This window comes from Netta rufina (genome assembly GCF_964035555.1).
Source record: "Netta rufina genome assembly, chromosome: 1".
Lineage (NCBI taxonomy): Eukaryota > Metazoa > Chordata > Aves > Anseriformes > Anatidae > Netta > Netta rufina.
Genome location: NC_140123.1, coordinates 31410465 through 31416843, shown reverse-complemented (window position 1 = coordinate 31416843; position 6379 = coordinate 31410465).

The window sequence follows — 6379 nt, the reverse complement described above, 5'->3', positions numbered from 1 at the left end:
CTTAGTCACATGTTCTTTGAAGAGCAGAGGCCAAGACAAGTGCTTCTGTTAGCATGAGAATGATAGTGTTTGATAAACAGGGACTGCATGCACCTAGTTAAGATGCTCATATGCTGAGCTGTGCAATTCACAAAATGTAAATGGAGCGCATATCAGATGGATTATTTTCCAAAAGCACAGGCAAAATTACGGTAATTACTTTTCCTCCTGCTACATTATCTGTATTCCCAAGAAACTTTATAACTTCATACAGAAAATAAATAAATATTTACTTAAAAGATCAGAACAGCTGAATGAAGGTTTCCTTCACTTCACACAAAATCAGCATTTCTCATGAACAGAAAGCTGTTCTTGGAACCTGACCTTTTCACTTGGGCTATGGAGAAATAGGTATTGTCAGTGGAAACATTTCAAGGATATCTCTAGATACTAATCTAGATATTCAAGGGCTACAGTTTACCTAAACTCCTGCTTCTTTGACATGCCTTTAGGTGAAAAATGAATTATCACTGCTCTTTGTCCTTCAGCCACTGAATGCTTAGGCTCAGCTTCTTAGACATAATCACCAGTGGTATTGACAGGGAATTATCAATATGAAAGAGCCACCATTTTGATGTGAAATAAAGATTAATCTATTTCCTCAATCCACAGCACTTTTTCTCCTTTAAATACACCTGTATAGAATTATCAAATGGTTTTGGTTACCATTTGATGGTAACCCATGGCAGGGACCAACACCTGCCATGGGCAGGGACACCTCCTACCTGACCAGGTTTCCCAAAGCCCCATCCAGCTTGGCCTTGAACACCTCCAGGGATGGGGCATCCACAGCTTCTGTGGGCACGTTGTGCCCTGCCTCACCACCCTCTGAATGAAGAAATTCTTCCTTATATTTAAACCAAACCTACCCTCTTTTAGTTTAAAGCCATTCCCCTTGTCCTATCAATATACCCATTGACAAAGAGTCCCTCCCCAGCTTTCCTGTAGGCCCCCTTCAGGCACTTGAAAGTCTCCCTGGAGCCTTCTCTTCTCCAGGCTGAACAACCCCAACTCCCTCAGCCTGTCTTCATAAGAGAGGTTCTGCAGCCTTCAAATGTAAATATACATTTTTAGTGATTCACAAAGAATAAATGTAAAGCAATGGCTTTAAAGTAATAAATAAATAAATAAATAAATAAAAATCATATTCCAGGGCTGGTTCAGCTTATCAGACTCTGTAGATCACAGTGTAGTTCTTACATCAACTGGTTCTATAGTGTCTCAGAGCTTCAGAGATAAGTAATAAGTAAAACTTACAGCACTCTTGCCTCCATCCCAAATGTAAGCATTTTAACTTGTTTTACTCTCACATATGAAAAACAAATGAACAAAATTCTTGGGCACTTATATGTCCTTTGATTCTCTAGTGTGATAGCGCCCACAGTCTTTAATGTGTTTTCCTCAACATTTCTCCATGTTGTAAAATGCTGTCGTTATAACTGAGAAACTGAAGTGCAGAAAAGTTAGAAGACTCTTCTAGTGGCCTGAGAAAGTCAATAAGTGGTAAAGTATTTGAGCCATGCCTTCAGCTGGGACCTCTTCTTTTCAAGCTTACTTTTAAGGAAAATGGGTAACAGCAACTTCCATATCTCTGACCTGGGAATATTGCAGTGTCTTTATGGGATATATCCAGAATTAAGACAGCCCTCAGAGTGTTCACCTCATTTATCACATTGTTCACCATGAACTGTGAGGATGGGAAGAAGCAGCTGGGTGATGTTACAGACTTTAGCAAAAAGCCCAGAAGGACATCTGTTCTCTTTGTGACAGCACCAGGATCTGAGATTACCTCCAGTTCTTAGGACACCGCTTCAGCCTCTGAACGAACCTTCTCCCTATAAAATGCAAGTGTGCACCATGCATGACTTGAGAAGTGCTTGGAAGCTTCCAAGCTTAGTGCTTAAAGGTAGTGGAAAGCTTATAATGGGATCAGTCTAGTTCCCAAAACATCCATTTGTGCCCAATCAACACAAAAGTGCAACCTCATTCACCCAGCCCATGCCCTAAGTACACGGAACTCACGAGAAACAATGCTGTCCTGTAACACATGGGTGCAAATAGTTGGAAAAAATCTTAAAAGATATCAAGTAGATAATTGAATATCATGACTGCATCACTGCATAATCTCCTTGAAAGAGCAGCAAAGGGTGAAAAAAGCTGATGGCAATTTCTACAGTAGAGTAATTTAGCTCAGTGGCAAAGAGAGTGGTGAAGAAGAGCGAGAATATATATGTCAGTGTGGGAGAGGGTGGATTTGTACAAGAGGGAGTGCATTAGAGTATGTGTGAGTGTGGAGGAGGGTTAGAAGTGAGCTTCTCGGAATTAGGGCAAATTTGCATTGATGGTAGACCTTGCAGAGAAGCTGTGTGTGCACAACTGTATGCATTTGCACACGTTTGGGCTAGGTCTCCCAGGGTCTCAGGGTCCTTGGTGTTTTTTGAGACCTTTCAATTAAACAAATTTCCAGTTCTTGTAAGTGCAGGGGAAAAAAAAAAAACAAACTTGAAGATTGAATTGAAGGCTAGCTGAAGAATCAAAACCCAGAAGGTGTAGCAGGGATTTTAAGCAAGATGTAGCAATATTTTTCACTTCTTCTTCTCCTTCTCTTCTCCTTATTTTTTTTTCTTCTTCTTCTTTTGAGAGTGGAAAGATGGAGAGGGAGAGATGGCAAGGTGACTCTGTTCCTATAATTGCCTGCTGGAAGGAGGCTGTCGCATTGCCAATATTTTCAAAAGAGGAAATATTTAGGGTGGGTGGGTGTTCCAGCTCCATCACTGGGCAAAAGACATATAGAGGGTCCTGTATCGCAGCGAATACAGAGTAGGAGTTAAATTGGCACAGAAGCTTCCTTCCTCTCTCCTTCACCATACTAGAGCATTCAGGTAGGCAAAAATAAGATGCTGTTTGCTATAACTCAGGGTCACTGGATTTACACAGGAGCACACTACTTCTAAGAAACCAAAGGTTCAAACAGAGAGAAATGATGTCCTACAGCAATTTAGTAGAAAATATCTCTTTATTGAGATGTGCAGTGAAGTAAATCCGAGCTCTTTATGCACACTGAATCTCTCTCCAAAATATACGCCTGGCAAAAACTGTCAGATGTTTAGGCTCTGGTTCTTGCACATTTCTGGTTTCCCTGGTAATCCACTGTAGCAGTATTCCAGCTTTGAGACTCCTAAACACAAATTTTTGGGCTCATTTCCAGTCACTTATCTTTCCAGTGGGAACAGTCTATTTCTTACCTCTCCCACTTAGGCGCAGCAATTTATACTTCTGATTCATGCTGGGGACAACTGAGGGGAAGCTTTTATAGTGGTAATACCAATTGTCCCCTATCCCACAATAACTTTACAGTGCTTAGCAAAAACCTCGGGAGGTATGGGAACGTATGACAAGAAAATAAAGCGTTCATGTATCAGAATTGCCCTTTACATTTCCTTTTACCCCCAAAATCATCGTTAGAAAATAGAAGGTTTCTTCTAATCAAAAAAACCCTGCACAAGGCAAGGATTTTAAAGATTTATTTATTTATTTATCTATTTATCCCCGTTTCTAAAAGCATCTTAGAGTGAGGCAAATATATTCTGTGGTCATTGATTGTAGCATGTCATCGATCTCTTTGGTCAGTAACTAAAAGACATTATGCTGACCACATTAACCTGTGGATGAATCTAACTGTACATTAAGTTGTCTGTACTTTCTTTTTCCTTGCAGTCCTTTAGTGCAGCATTGGCTGAGGAAGAACAGTTTTTATTTGTGGAGTTTGTGTGGAATAGCTATATTCCCTATTTTTTTCCACAGTTAGAAACTTCTAGCACTAGCAGTTCTAACAGCCATGTTAGGATAACGTAAAGAATTAAGAAAGCCCAATAGTCCCTGATTTTAACCTTTTATATTACTTCTATTAGGGAAATGTAATACACTGCTGATATTTGGGCTGGCTGCATGCTGACTTTACAGGGCACTGCCAAATTATTGGAGATTAATATTTCTTTCAAGATTCTGCTTTCTCTTAGGATCTTCTTTAGGAGTGAAAAACATGGGTTTGATTGTTCAGATGGCACCTGATTTCTGGAAGCTTTACAACTTTACTATGCACATGAGGCAAGACAATAAACTGAAGGGTTCAGCCTTCAATAATTACTTGCAAAATAAAGACTATGTGGTTTGCGTTTCACCACATGATTTTAGTATTTGCGATAGATTTTCAGCTGTTCATGTTTTGACTGCCAATTCACTTTATCCAGAAAATATATAGAACAAGGATCAACATTGTACATCTAAGGTAATCACCTCTTGATCTCCCAAAGACTGCTTAATTGCTTCCCACTGCTGAAATGTCCTCTTGACTGTGGACTATCACAAACTCTACATATGAATTTTTAAATTGGTTCAAAGCATTAGGCCTCAAGCTGCCAACATCTCTTTGGAATAATTTAACGGTAATGAAGTTAAAGATAGAACTCAAAATAACCCCCTTAAAGATGCCAAGTCATTAACACACACTTGCATAAATTCAACTTTCAAATGAAAGCTTTTACAAGATTCCTAAAAGTTTTGCATGTTAGAGCCCAAGTATGTGCACAACTCGTAGTGATACTCTTTAAGACACAGAAGTGATTGAAAAATCAAGGCTCATTGGCCAAAAGCTAGAAGAACCTCAAAGCACTTTTTGGCTATGGATTAAAAGTAGTATTTTTATAGACTGCAGAACTAAATGGGAATTCTGTGTCTTGAACTGGCTGGATACAGGAGTGCACACCTGACCTTAAAGCAGGCACCTACTTCTGGCTAACTGAGGAGCCCCATAGACTATCTCAGCTTGGGCTATTAGCTCACTTTTCCACAGACTGTAAAGACTTCTCTGTTGAGGCCAGTGGGGATGGGTACTGGACTCACTGAAGATCTGGCCCTCTTATTTGGATATATTGAATCCTTACAGAGCTGTTTGTTTCACAGTAGATTGATTACTGGTATTTTGAGAGAGGAAACAAGCGATTGTGTACTTGGGGACTAGTTCAAACAAGTGTATTAGTAATGGTTAGCTTGTAATCAACCTCCTTAGGAGGCAGTAACTTGGCACTGAAGTTAGTGCAATCAGCCCCAAAACAATTTTTTATACTGATCCATGTCTAGCTACATCCAGACTTGTCATTACAATCACAGTCATCGATCTGGCTGTCATTTGCTGGGATGACACCACTGATGTTGGGTGGAAGGCCTCCTTATCCTCACAAGTATGGGACATCTCTGGTGCACATGTGCTGATGGGAAAAGCCTACAGCCTTTCACCATGATGGAACAGAAACTGTTTCTCAAAGTAACTGAAGCCTCTCTGCAGCTGATGAGCTTGTGGCAAAATTCACTTCCAGGACATGTCTCTTAATTTATCTTCAGCCTACCTAATGAAGGTGTGATTACTTCCAGCAGCACATCATCAGCAAGCTTCTCTTCAATGGATGCAACAGGATCCTAGAGACATGTATGTATGTGCAGATCCTAGTCCTATACTCTTCCCTAGGAACACTCAGGAGTAGAAAAATTCAACAACTGGATTAAATAAAGTAAAAATAAATAAATAAATTAATTAATTAAAAAACTTCCCTAGATCTAAGTTTGAGTTCATATTTGTTTAGTAAATGATATTATTCTCTTTGTTTCTTTGTATTTCTTGACCTTCCCGCTGGCAGAACAACCAACTGCTGGCTGGGAATGTATTTTAATTTGTAAGTTTATTTATTTTTTATATGGTCAAGATAATCCTTGTATTTCTGTGACATTTTGTCATGGAGCATAGAAGCTCCCTGTGCCCCTTCCACAGCAGTGCAGGTTTCAGCCTGTTTGTGCCACTTAACAGCTTTCTTTGCTTATGTTATAGAAATCCTCTCTTTATATCAATACTTGGGACAGGTCAATCACTTTGAAAAAAAAAAAAAGTTTTAGATTAAATCTAAGGAATGGGAGGGAGTTTACATGGTTTGAGCTAGCACAGCACTGTATAGGGTCATTAAAGCACTATTTTTAGAAACTATTTTCTTTTAAGATGCATTTACGATGTATATCTATATAGCTTTTCCCCTAAGTGTCTGGGACTGGAAGCAGTATGAAAAGTCATTTCATGTTTAAAATACCATCACATTCTCCTGGCTGGTGATAAATATTGAATTTGACGCTAGGGAAATACTCCTGTATTAATCTGATCAGCTTTTTTGTTTGCTTGCTTTTATAATTTGTCCTTTCAGATTTTTTTTTTTGTAACCTCTTGGACATAATTTTTTCTTTTCCTCCTCAGATATTCTGAGATGATATTGAGTTACTTGGGAAATTAGATTTGTCA